The sequence below is a fragment of the Tyto alba genome, unplaced genomic scaffold (genome assembly GCF_018691265.1).
Source record: "Tyto alba isolate M040663 unplaced genomic scaffold, T.alba_DEE_v4.0 Super-Scaffold_14, whole genome shotgun sequence".
Taxonomy (NCBI): Eukaryota; Metazoa; Chordata; class Aves; order Strigiformes; family Tytonidae; genus Tyto; species Tyto alba.
Window position 1 is genome coordinate 39,515,900 of NW_024881276.1, and position 13,986 is coordinate 39,529,885.

Sequence of the window (13,986 nt, forward strand, 5' to 3'; positions counted from 1 at the left end):
GACAGCACCAGAATGGTAGTTCAGATAGTAATATCAGACTCGATAAACACTCAGACCAAAGAAAGTCTCAGGTGAAGATCTTAGAGACAACAATAGGGAAGGATATTACCTGGGATCTACCCCTTCCACATATGATCCCTGTAGTTGTAATTGTTAGGTGGGTAAGTAGAAAAGCAACAGCGAGACACAAACATTACATGCCAAAAACTAATTCTAAACCTACCTCTGTGCACACACAGAAAGTATTCCTGATCATTTTGCATTATTTATTTAATACATTTGTCGTGGTTTTAGCATTAATTAACATTTTAAAATGTTGCTTCCTAATGATGCAACTGGGAAACTATCACTTTTGTGTATTCAAAGTTGATACTCCTACATAGAGATAACAATCTCGGACCAGGGGAGATTGCCTTGGCATTAAAAGGGTTTGCAATACTGAAACTTTGCACATTGCCATGAAAATGTGGCACTACCAAAGGATGTCTTCTTAAATGGTGGGGGAAACAATTCACCTGAGTAAAATCGGGAAAGATTTCATTCAAACATATTCAGTTGGTTCTCTTTATGAACAACTTTATTTTTAATTGTAAAATTTTAAATTTGCTTCCCAACTTTAAAGAAAATATACATGCGTACTTTCTGTGACACATTTCGGTATGCAATACTACTTGTATTGCAACATTTGCATTTTGATTTAAAGAAGCAAGTCAGGTTTTAAAAACCTGATTTTTATGATTATAATGGGGAAATCCTCTCAATCAGTTCAATGTGATCATTGAAGAGTCTACATGTCTTTCAGTGAGGTACTTATCAAACTTCCAGTGTACTTTGTCTCTTCTTATCTGGATTGTTTCCAAAAAGTAACAGTTTTTAGTTTTTAGTGAACTATGCAGTAATGCCCTCTGCTGGTATTAAGCTAGTAAAAGCACTTTAGATTTCCATTTTAGGTGATTTAAAGAGGTATAAAAATGGTTTAAAGACTGAGGGCTCAAACCACTATGAACTTCTACCAGTACCCTAGGCTGGTGAGACTCTGTAAGAGGCTTTTAAGTAAAACCAACCCTACTGATGGTAAACAATACCAAATTTGATACAAACTTTTTACAAAGTTGCCAAGACCTCTTAAGGTTTCTCAAGAAAGAATATTTGCTAAATTCTCAAATTCTCTGAAAATTCCAGGGCTTGCTACTGTTTTACAAAAAGCTTAGTGAGATGCTACCCATTCCCAAGGAGTTAATTAATACTTTCTGTGAATAAATACCAAACACACAAACATCTTCTGTGCAGCAACATTGATCAAACAATGTTTTTTTAAAGTGGCATTTAATTTGAAGCATGTATTTCATAGCTTCTTGATTACAATTTCCTTAATTAGGTAGGGTACTGATAAAAATAAGGTCTAAGATGTTCTTGTTTTTGTCCTTCAGTTCTCTCTGAACTCAGAAGGAAAATTATAAACCTGGCCTGCATTTGGCATCTTGGAAACATGAGTGAGGTTTCAAAAGTGCTTTGCAGAGAGGGATGTTCAGCTGCCATTGAAAGAGGTCCCCTCGGTATTCTTGAAAATTCCACCCTTAAACCTTTATTAAGAATCCCTTGAAAGAGATTTTTGCTTGAAGCCATAAATCTTCCCATCAGATATGCAGGGCAAATCACCAATTAACAGGAGACATGAAGGATTTCCTTGATTACAGTTTGGACATGGATTTCTTTGGAGAGCTGCTTTTGTTCAAAGGCAGCCTGTCTCCTCCATGTTTGAGCACACAGTATGTTTCACAATTGAAAACTAGACAATTTTAGTGCAACAGAAATACAGGTTTGAAAAATTGTTACACAATAGGTGACATATTATTGTTTGGATGCAACATTGTTTCAGGTGGCAAAAACATTCCGCTTCTGTGTGACGCAATGGCATTGGATCCAAATGATGAGTACATGTAGATGTGGTAATAAACACGTTAAAGGCAAACATTAGCACTCAAGACTGTTGTGCAGATTTAGGCTAATCCTTAGAGGATTTTAGGTTCTTGGATCTGCTGCATCTTAAACTGGCAGTAGCTTCAGGTGACAACCCACTGCCTGAGAGCAGGTGTGGGTGGCATGCCTGCCACTTTTCAGATATGTATGAAAAGCTGGAGTCCATCTGTTTTTTCCCCAACATTTTAGTGATTTGACATATCTCTGGTTATCGGTGTCATTTAAGTCAGAGCGAAGACAACAGTGGAGACAAATTTTAAATAGCGTAATGTAGTTCTCTGAAATGTGCTTTGCTCTAATGAGGATTGTAGTTGGTTTTATTTTGTTTGGTTGGGTTTAAGTTTTAAACTTAATGTATTGACTACAGGAAATGGTTTCATTAGTCATCAGAGTTCCTATCAGTGAAATAATGTGATGCCTAGCCTTTGTGAAATTTGCTTTATTGCTTTTCTGGAAGACATTGACCAATGTAGTCTACCAAAGTAACATTCTTGAATTGTCTCTTAATCTCTACTCTTCTTTATTAAAGTGTATTACAGGTAATGTTAGTCCCAACTATATGTAACCATTTCTTACTAAAGAGCTTGGTATTGTGTCCTGTGGCTAAAACAAGACATCTTGAAGAAACAGTATATTCTTTTATTACCCATTGGATTCGGGATAACCTATTGATTTGACACTGATCTGAAGTAAGCACACAGTGGAAACCCCATCTAACGGAGAGGAGAGGACTTGTTTCTAGAATCTTGGTACACAAACATATAGATTGTTCCGGCACTTTAACAATGTAATTAAAGTATAACAATCATGTAATATCCTCACCCAGATGCTCCCATGCTTGCCATGACGCTTCACATAGAGCACAGGTGTCAGTTCCGAAAAAAAAGCTGTCTTGGTAAAAGGTAAACTTAACCTGTTCCAGGGATAGCAGCCATTTCCATGGCATAGCAATCTTCCCTGCGTCCCACAATCAAGCACATATTAACGACAACAGGCAGAAAGGACAACTGAAAGGCCTTGTCTCTTCAATGCTCTGTTGCTCTGCAGGTGACAGCCCCATAAGTCTGACTGAGATTCCATCACCATGAAGTTGGATGCAGGTCCATACACAAAATAACAACAAAATACTGATGTTCTGTCCACTCATTCTTCAAACACTTGCCGTCTGAAACACTGCCATGTCCAGATAAGAGCACAACAATTCTACTGCATGGGACTTGAGGTTATGACTTCTGGGGTAATGTGGAAGTCTTATTTCTGTTATATCCTGGAAAAACTAGGAACATTGTATTTGTACGCACAGAAAAAAAAAATAACAACAGGTAAATAGATTTTGGGGTGCATTTATGCCAAATTGCTAACAAGTTTAGACATACGAAATAGATCTCTACTTTTGGAATCAGATACCAGCTTCCCGAACTGATATTTACAAACAAATTATTATTGTCATTATTATTGCAAACAACCAATAATAACAAGGTTCTGAAGAGTCAAGGGAAGAAGTGGAATCTTCATTTCTTGATCCCTGCAAATTAAGATAAAGTGCTTTTTTGGAAGCCTTAATCAAATACAAGCGTATCTTATGGAGGCCAGTACAGGGGTTAAATGGGTGAAATATTTAAATTTAATAAGAAATATTTAAATTTCATAAGCTTTTATAAGATTAAACTTGTTAATCAAATTGTCTTTTCTAAGTTAAATGGTACAAATCATGCAACTGATACAAAGCAATATATTATCTAGGGGATGAACGTCAGTATTTTAAAGATTTTATATACTACAACTAATTTAAAAGGTTTTATTGTGTCTGCAACTATAACCATGCCACAATTTGCAAAAGATTATCTCCTACTCTATTGATAAAGATGAACATAGATCCAAAACATGATAGTCCATACCCACAAAATGGGAATGAGTTACTCCTTTAACACCTCTTCAGTTTGTGGTTTATAGACTGCAACACAAGTTGATTACACTCATGTTCCTAATTATAAAAGTTAAGGGTATTTTTCATATCTTTCAATGTAGTAATGTCTTCTGTTGATTACAATTAAGATTGAAAAACAAATCATTTAATTAAACATATGACACAGTTGTACTAAATACAATCACACATTGCTCAACAAAGCTGCCAATAAAGTGAAACAAATACAACTCCTCAAATGTTTCCATGAAATAAGTAATTAAAGGTTTTCTACTATGCAGCTTCATGCAGCACAAAGAATAAATCACATGAAATAAAGGCAAGACACTAACAACCCAATTTCATGCAGAATTCCAACTCCTGAAAGGTTTGAAGCCTCAGGCACTTAGAATTTACTGTTCTCATTCAGAGAAATGATTTGCAGGCCTAAATGAATATTTTAGTTTTTTTTTTCTTTCAGTCAAATGATCCATCTGTTTACTAAAACAATTCACTGCAAAGCCAAAGAGGTCATTTCAGGGTAAAACCTCCATCTTAGCAAAGGGTAAACCAAACAGGGTGTCAAGTTGAGCTATTTGAAGTATGAAGCAACATCAGATAATGTTTGATGATGGTCAGATTGTATGATCTTTCTGCTGCAGCATTTTTAAGACTAGGATACAAAGAATCATTTTCTTGGAAGGTATAACATTAAGGAAGGTTTATATTTCTATGTCATTAACCTAGTTTTATGCTGTTAAGTAGTGTTGTATAAAACGAATTTTACATGTAAAAATGCATATACTCTCCAACTTACTAAACAACTTACAGCCACACCATCAAACAAAGAAGTGTTTGTCAGTAGGCTATGAGTTTGTAAGTTAAATCACAGCAATAGGCACATGCCAGAGAATGTTTCTCATCTTCTCCTATTTTAGAATGAGAGATTCCGTTTATTTCAAATCACTAATTTGTAGTAAAGGTTAAATGCTTTGATGGGGGACTTGGTAGCAAGGGGAAAAGAGTAAAACCAGGATGAAATATGTTCCTATGGAATCAGTATATTGAGTAGGAGCATGTTTGTCTAAAATGAAACCATACCATATTGCCTAAATTTAACATTAACAAAGGTTTCAGTGGTGTTAGGTTTATCATATAGCTTCTACTAAAACCAGGGGAGACCTCCTTTTAAATGATATCGCCATTCCCAAGAATTAGCAGACTATATAGAGAATAAGAGCTGTTCTCAGTGAGGTGATTAACCCCACTTGTTTTGGGGTTTTGTTTTCCTATTCCATGCATTGGAAAACAGGCAAGTGGAAGTGCTGTATTAGTGGCTCTGCAGATAGTACAAAATCTAGTAGAGGAAACTGAATTAAGCAAAAAACTGTATTGACAGTATTGTGCACATTCTTCCAACGCATAACCTTATCTGGTGGATGAAAGTACAGCACTGGGTCCAAAACAGAGTTTAGCAATGTATTTGCTACACAGTACAGCTCTGAGGAGACCAGGGCTCAAGAGAGAGCCTGTTCTGTTTAATACAGATTTCCTTTCCATTAACGTAAATATCACTCATTACCTCCATCAGAAAATTCCAAGATCATTTGTTTTACTCATATGTTTTTCAAAAGTTTCTCTTAAAGCCAAAATAGAAATCTGTAGAGCATTTTATTTTCTGCACGAATGACTTCCATGTACCTGATTTAGAATAGTGTTTCACAGAAGATCAGCTACCTAAAAGCAATTTCTGCCCCTATTCCATCTACAGCCAACACAGAGAAATGGACAACTCCTGAGCTGGATCTTAACGCCATTCTTAGAACCACTGAATCATCTTATGGAAGTACCTGTTTCTGCCCTCTTAGTGCATGATTGGTTCAGACTTGGCCTAACAACTTTTCATGCACCTGAAGGCAGGCAAGATAAATCAAATCTTTACATGTAATACTAGAGGTTCTCTTGAGTGAAGCACCTTGTTCTGCTTGGAAAGGCATCTTCAGTGGAGTTTTAGAGGTATTTAACATAGATCTTTGCATTCGGAGTCTCTGCTGTAGAGTCTGTGAAGAAGCAGTGGAACCTCTAAGAGCTCTGAATCTGAGGGGTTTGGCTGAATCATCAGTCATCTGTAAGAATCATCTGAATCAAGCAGTTTCCTTGATTATTTTTGCAGAAAAATCTAAATCAGGTATTTGCATGCATAAATTAATTAAAAACTGAAGTGGCTATAAGAAAGGGATAGACTAATTACTCTGCAGTTTCCTTTAAGACCATTACCTTTCTCCTACTATTATGCAAGGACAAGCAGACAAACACAACTATATTTCTCCAGCCAGCAGTTTTTCAGTACAAGAGGAAATTGCTCAAGCCATAGCAAAGGACTTCTATTGAGTCTTACATGTACACAATGTGTGTGTTTCTCTCTTTGTCCCCTTTGTCATTTACCTGTTCTTGTATTTCAGAAAGAAGCTATAATGAACTCTCTGCAATTAAGATCCTGTCCTAATGTCTGTATTAGAGGTCTTGACTCCCTTTTAATTTCCCTTTGAACAAAATGTTTAATTAATCTTGCTTTAGGGTGGCAGGCTCCTTGATGTTGAATATTCTAATAGTCTAGCAATAGAAAAAACATTTTAATGTTTTTCTATAAACCTGCACCACTTCTTGGCTAATAGAAATGATACTGTCGATGTGCAAAAGTTGCATCAACTGTCTAATAAAGCAAATAGGGCACATGATGGTACTACTCATTCTTCCAGTAAAAACTTCTAGGATGACTTTATATCCATGACCTGGGAACTGCAGGAGATTCTTTGTCAGGGGCAATGTTGCTGCTTCTTCCCATTTTGGAAGATGCATTTGCCTTTTAAATTTGTGAAGATCACAGAGAAATCATAGTGGATCTATGTAAAACATCAACATCAAAATCAAGTCTTGTTCTGTAAACATGCTACACATAGACACTAAGCAGGTGAAGATAAGAATAATAAATCTGGCTATTCTCAATGGAAACCTGTAGAGTTCCCCATGTTCTGCCTTGTTCTGTACAGTACATATAAAGTGTGATGATAGTGACAAAAAGTTGCCTCTTGCTTTACTCTGTTTTCACATTTCTTGAGTTTTCACATTCAAGCAAGTATTTAGTCCTTACTGCTTGTTTTCAAAGCCATGGATAAATTCTTCCAAGTTGCTTTAGATAAACGGTGAAAACTCTGTTGTGAAAACATACGTGTTGCTGTCTTTCTTTCTTCTTTCAAAACCGTTCCCTTGTATGCTTCTTTTATACTACTTCTGATATTATTAGACACACAAGCTAGAGGTAAAATACTGATCTTACATAGATTTAATCTCATAAGAAAACAGATGCCATCTTTAAAATGATTTAGAGTACAGGTGCTTTATATTAATCAAATTCTTTTTTGCTTTGAGTATAACTGTGTCAAGTGAGGTGTTTATCTGTTCATGTTCTGTTCAGATAAATTACTGCTAATCATGTTTGAGGGCATGTTAAAGAGATTTTAGACTGGTTATAGATATTATACCATTTCAGAACTATCATAAATATTATACTCTAACAGCTACAGTGCATCTGGATAACATTCAACCTGATTCATAATCATTGCTATCTCCTGTGCTACAGTAACCAATCATAACAGCATGCTGTTATTAGTCTCTGCAGACTACACATGAACTATACAGTAAATATGTCTGAGGTGGGTATCACAGCCTTAGCTGCTTGACTATCACTGTATATTCACATATTGTTAAGAATTTATTGCAAGATTGTGTCTCATACTATATATTCAAACCTATTCCACTTTCTTATGGGAGTAGGCTGTTAGCAGGAGAAGCAGAAGAACTAAATATATTGTTTTAATTTCTTATTGAAATAACAATAACAAAATTGAACTTTTCTGACTCAAAATATACTGGTTCCAGTGAGGTACACTTCCAGTGAGTTGTAAGCCTGTTATTTTCCCGGTATCACCAACAAAATTAATAGAAGAAGAATAGAAACATAATCAAGCCGAGACTACTAATAACCTTAGCGAGTGTCAAAGAACACATTCGAAAAGATAAGGTGTGACTTGGATGATGTTGCAATGTATAGCCATACAAAGCACTCACTGAAAGAAGGGAGTACAAGTGAGCAAAAGGAACCAGAAAACTCGGCCATGAATTTCACATGATGATATTATGCTATCAGAAGGAGACAAGGGGAAAAGTGAGGGAGGGAAAATGGGGGAAGTAATACTGAGGAGACTTCGGATGATATATCTTGAAGGAAACCAGGGAAGAGGCAGAAGCTGAGAAAAAGTGACAGCAATGCTCTAATGAGAAGTGGAAAGTATTCGAATAGCTTCAGCAAGTCTAGTAGTGTAGCAATAACCCCGAGAAACCTAATGACATTTGGGAACTTAAGAAAGGCCTCATATTTAGTCTGGATGCTATCAAGGTAAATTAAAATCTTTAGCAACAGCACCACTTGAGTTCTTTTTCCAGTGTTATGACAGATACTCACTGTTCATCAAAAGACTGTGCTGTTGAGAGGATGACTGGGTTATGCATTAAATATCTGAATAGGAAAAAAAAAGAAATCATCCTCTGAGCATACAGGAGTTCCTAACCCTTTCTTAATAATACTCCACTCCTTGTTTTCTTTGACAGGAGTCAAAATGTTCAGTGTTTGACAGGGATAGGCCTTGAGAACCGTCTCCAATCATCACTGACTTTATATTTTCCTCTCTGCTGCCTAACTTGTAAAATATGATTTCCCAAACCCAGTGCCAGCCACCACGCTTCTTCAATCAGATTCTTCCTAGAGACTCACAAGTGTCACATCAACCAGTCCAGCACCTCATTATAGAACAGGGGGTGAAACATTGGGAAAAGAAAGCAAACAGAAAAGAAAAATGCAAATAGAATCACTTATTGGTTACCAGGTGCATCTTATCTTATCTCTGTCTCCCAGACTGTAAATTCCTTAGGGGTAAGAACTGTCTTAACAAGTGCTTTGTAGACTGTTTATCACAGCATCATGCATGTGTTCTAGCACAGTGCAAAATATGTAATGGAGATACTTTTCAGCTACTGGATGTCAGTTTATTCAATAATACTTTGGGATTAATATGTCAAATGATTTGTGTTTTGCAATACCAAAAAAAAAAATCAAGGTATTTGTATTTCATTGTCACCTTTCTAGAACAAAACCCCAGAAATTAGTGCCAAACCTAACTTCTAATGGGACTGCAACATGAGGATATGCATGAATAAAATGAGTATTTAATTTGTTCATTCTCAGTTTCTTTACAATGCAATTTGCCACTACTTTGTTGAATTTCAACGTGCTGGACAGATTACATGAAATTTGGCGAGCTGAACTGTCTACATCAAATTGCAAAACAGATTTCTAAAAGCTGTCCTGAAGTCAGGACCTGCCATAGATCCCTACATTCTGACCAATACTATTCACCTATTAGCTGACACCAGACATCCAAAGCATGTGTACTTTTTTAGATGTTCATTCAATTTCTGTTTGTCTGTATTCCTGCACAACCTTTTCACTTTAAGTGTGCTGTTTTCAGTTCCCATCAATGTAATTTAATCCCAAATTCATGACATATTGGCTGTTTTTAACCTAGCCCTTTCAAAGATTTTCCCATGAAGCAAAGACATGTGGGTGAGCACTTTCTTTGAACTGCCTATAGTGTGTCTGCATTTTTCCCTCCATCTAACAAGAAGTGATACTAAAGGAGAAATCAGTCATTTTTGCCTCTGCTGGTGCACCGATCTTTTGTGCTTTCCATGCATATTCCAAGATTACAGTGGTAACACTTTTCATTTACTTCATTCTCTTCTGCAGTTTCCTAATCTGCTTTTCTAACAATCTCAGTGAAGCAGGCCAGATGTATAAATAGAAAGATTTTTGCCCAGTGGCTTAACAGATTGCGTTGGACAGTAAAAAAAGAATCGTTTCAGGGCCTGGATTAGACCTAAGAGATCACAGTTTACCTTTTTAAACACCAATAAAATTTTACATCATCATCTACATATATAAATTTGAATTGCAATTTGCATACAAGCCTAATAGTCAATTTACAAAACTATGCATTTAAAACATGTTTTATTACTTCAGGTAAACCAAGGCACATTCATATTCGGACCACATGACAACAGGTCACATGTCTTATATTCCAACAATGATCGAGAGCAATATTTCACATTTGAGCTAACAAGACACAGGAGAGCTGTTCAACAACTGTCAGGCTCGTATTTCTTGTATATATATGCACTGTGGTCATCACAGACTTAATGTAGCTAATATTAAGAACAGAGCTAAACCCAAAGTTTCAGTTACCTATCAAGCAATACCACTCTTGTCACTCTACTTCCTTGTAAAAGAAATGGGTGTGCTATTGCATAACTTTTCTCCACTTCCATGTGGAACAGAGTTACAGTCACTCATTATCTGTACCAGCATTTTGTGGCAAGTGCTGTAAAGAAAATATACACCCTTTTATTAGTGCTAGAACATGTCAGCTAGAACACTTTAAAGTGATAAAAAGCAGGAGAGAATCTAGGGCTATGTACACTTTGCTTCCTCAACCTCAGGTTTTAGAGTATTAGTTCTTCTAAAGCTACTTTAAATGTAATGTGCCACTGCTAAGCAGAACTGCTAAATCCTACTGCCGGCCAAAAATTGGAGGTCTGGAATTATCGATTACTTAAAAGAACTGCTTTGGCACCAACTACACGCTACTAAGAAATAGTCCAAATGCAATAAATGGATTATTTTGTTAGAGTTTGGTTGGAGTTATTTTCTTAGATGCTGTCTATGAAAGATTTAGGAAGCTGTAAGGGGAGAGCTGAGATTACCTCTCATTTGGTGTGGCAGAACCCAGTAAGGAAGTTAGTGTGGGGTGAAACATGCTCTTCGGTCCGTATTTTTCCAGTAATTTCCACAGGAAAATAAGGACTCACTAGAATGTACAATTTGCTGTACATCCCCAGTGCAGAAGGGGTAAAGCAAAGGTAATGCTTATTTAATGAGGATCCATGCATATGAATAATTTTTTTGCCTCTGACTGAATTCCAAGTCTCAAAGTACATGATAGAAATATATCCATTTACTACAATATTACTACTAACCTATAAGCACTTATTTTTTAAAACTCTCCATTCAGTATGGAAATAAAGACCTTTTTTCCCTTTAAAATGAAAGAAGAGTAAAGACATCATGCTGAGGAAATTATGCAAATTAAACAAAGTCCTTACAAACCAATTAGTTTCAAGATCAGAGGTGACACATTTTCTAACTAATACCAGTTTAAGCTCTTATTTATGAGCCTATAAATAAATATAACCTCACAGAAACATGTACGAAAGAAGATAACAGTATTCACAGAAGAGGACTAGGTTAATTTTCCAATTTTCCATACCATTAATATGTTCTATTAATAAACAATAACCTCCGAGGAACAGTTTATTTCTAAATTACAGAATTCCTATTATTGTCCTGCAGTCATGAGTTTACACAGAATTTACAGACTAAAAATTTGCTAAGACCATGGACATAAAGGCTAGGTGCCCAGGGAACGTTACAACAGATTCTTTGAATCAGAATATCCTAGAGCAAGCATTCATTTGGTGGTTTTCCTTGTGTCCATAATAACACCACCTACCTTAAAATGGCCACTTTGAGTGAGCTCTCCCCCCAGAGCAGATAGTCAGTTAGTGCTCTCCAGTGCATTGCATGCTCTTAATAGCAATCTACTATTTTTTCGCAAATACCACAGCATCTATTCATTTGGGAATCTGTGGCAAGCTGGACCAAGGCCAGAGAGTAGTCCCCCTGCTCTGACTGCTTCTGGCAGAATCACCATCCACAAACCTGCTGCTTCTAGCAGAATTACAAGAGTTGCGTGGAAATTGTACTTATGGCTTCATAAGGAACTTTTCAAGTCTATATGTCTTTCCTGTTCAGGAACCAAATAAAAAGAATATAAAAAGCCTGAAGTATTTAATTGCTGAAGAGGACATTCTCTAATTTTGTCTTTACTACCGAAGTACATAGTAAGTTCTGTGAGAAGTGTTTAAAGAAGGAAAATTTAAATGTCTCATTCTTAATTAAAACAATTTATTTTTTATTTTCTCTTTTCACCTTATTTTTTTGTCATTCATCTGAAATGTTTTGATTTTGATAAATCACCATTTCAGAGGAAGAATTGTTTTGCTAAACACTAACTTCCATTTCACACATTAACTTTCCTGCAAAGAGATTACATTTTAAGTTTGATTTTGCATCAGCTAGCCCTATTGGAAGGCTGTGTCAGAATTTTCTCCTTTGATGCATAGATGCCTTTTTCTAATTTATAAGTTTATTTATAGCCACTTTATGCCTTCTTAGCACTATGCCAACCTCATCTTTATGTTTGATCATTACCGTCTCTTTCCCTAATGAATATCTCCTGATGAATGCTTTTGGGAGCAAGCCTCCCTCAACTTTGTTTATGCACTACTGTTTACCAGTTGTCATTTTGTGATTGATATATACACTCAGGTGTTTTTCCTTTATCATTCCACAATCATGAATTCTTAAATTTGTGGTAGATAATCTAAGTCCCCTAGTTTATGACCTTGTTCGTCACATACTCAGTCCCACTTCAGTTTTGCAAGTTCTTATGGTCAGTACAGCTCTCCTTAAATGATGTTCTGATATTCTTTTGTATTTATGATATCTCCAAATCTTACCATATGTTGCTGTCCTGGTTGGGGCTGGACTAGAGCTCCCGTTGGTCTGGCAGCGGGAGGAGCTGCAGCACCCTGAGACCCCAGGGGCTCCCCAGGTCCCAGTGCCCTCACCTGTGTGCGGGGGCGGGGGGAGCACAGCTGGAGGGCTGGGCCCCGATTGGCCGATAGTCCATGTCACGTGACATTGTGCTCACTATATAAAGGCAGGAGTGGGCTGGGAGGGGCTCTCACTTCCAGGAGTGTGGCTGTGGGGCCTTTGTGTTGGGGATCGCTGGCTGGGAGCAGGTGGGTGTCGGTCAGTGGGTGGTGAGCAGCTCTATGGTACGTTACCTGCTGATACTGCTGTCAGTGTATTGTTCTGTTACTGTTATTAAACTGTTTTTATCTCAACCCGCGAGTCTCCCTTTGCCCCTCTGATTCCCTCCCCATTCCCCAGTGGGGGGAGGGTGGGTGAGCGGCTGTGTGGTGTTTAGCTGCTGACCAGGCTCAAACCACGACAACTATGTTCTTATACCAGGATGGTTAGGGAAACTAGTAATCTAGGGCAGAGCAAAAACAAGTATTTAAAAGATTCCACTGTTACTGTACTTCAGCTTCAGTATTTCTATAGCTTTCCCTTCAGCATCACCCACTGAAATGCTTACTCCATTTACTGATCTTATACTAGTTTCAATCTTCTGCAGTGTACTTTAATTTTTACTTACGTAGAGTAGAAAAAAATATGTATCCAAGTCCAGGTATATCAAACATCTGCTTTTCTTTCACCTCAAGAATCAGTTATCAAAGAAAAATATGAGATCTCATAATTTGTCTTCATGCTCAAGTACAGAAGAATCTTATTCCTTTTTCCCCCTCCCCTTCTCGGTCATAAATATGAATCTCATTTAACACCACTGTGATCACAGTGTTTTTCACAGTAAAAATCAATGTGCCTGTCAACACAGTCTTTTTCCATTAACCATACTCTAAGCAGAAACCATGCAAAACCACAGTTTCTCTCCTATTTAGACCTAATACTATGAGCACACAGCTGTGAATGTGTCAGGCAAGTATGGGTAACTGAAGAGCAGGACATGTCACACCTTGGGTTTTTAACATTGACTTCCAGCTTACCACCAAACCCTTCCATGCTGCCCCTGATCTTCTACCACCATCTCCTTTCCATTGTATTTTCTGCCTCCCTCAGAGAACCCCAAGCCAATGTCCATTCCCTCCTGCTCCATTGGCACTTCTACTGCACATCTCCCTTCACAGGAACCATGCTCTGCACCTTCTGCATTTTGCTACCTTGGCTCCTCTTTCTGTACCCTCACCTACCAGTGGAGCTCCTCAGAGCGGCTGAGGGGCAAACA

General features: G+C 37.2%; 1 protein-coding gene across 6 annotated transcripts in view; it reads right to left on the reverse strand.

The window, feature by feature from the left end:
• The window catches only part of ROBO1 (roundabout guidance receptor 1), a 740,888-nt gene that overhangs the window by 327,314 nt on the left and 399,588 nt on the right, over positions 1 to 13,986 (reverse strand). The gene's annotated exons all lie outside the window — the stretch shown is intronic.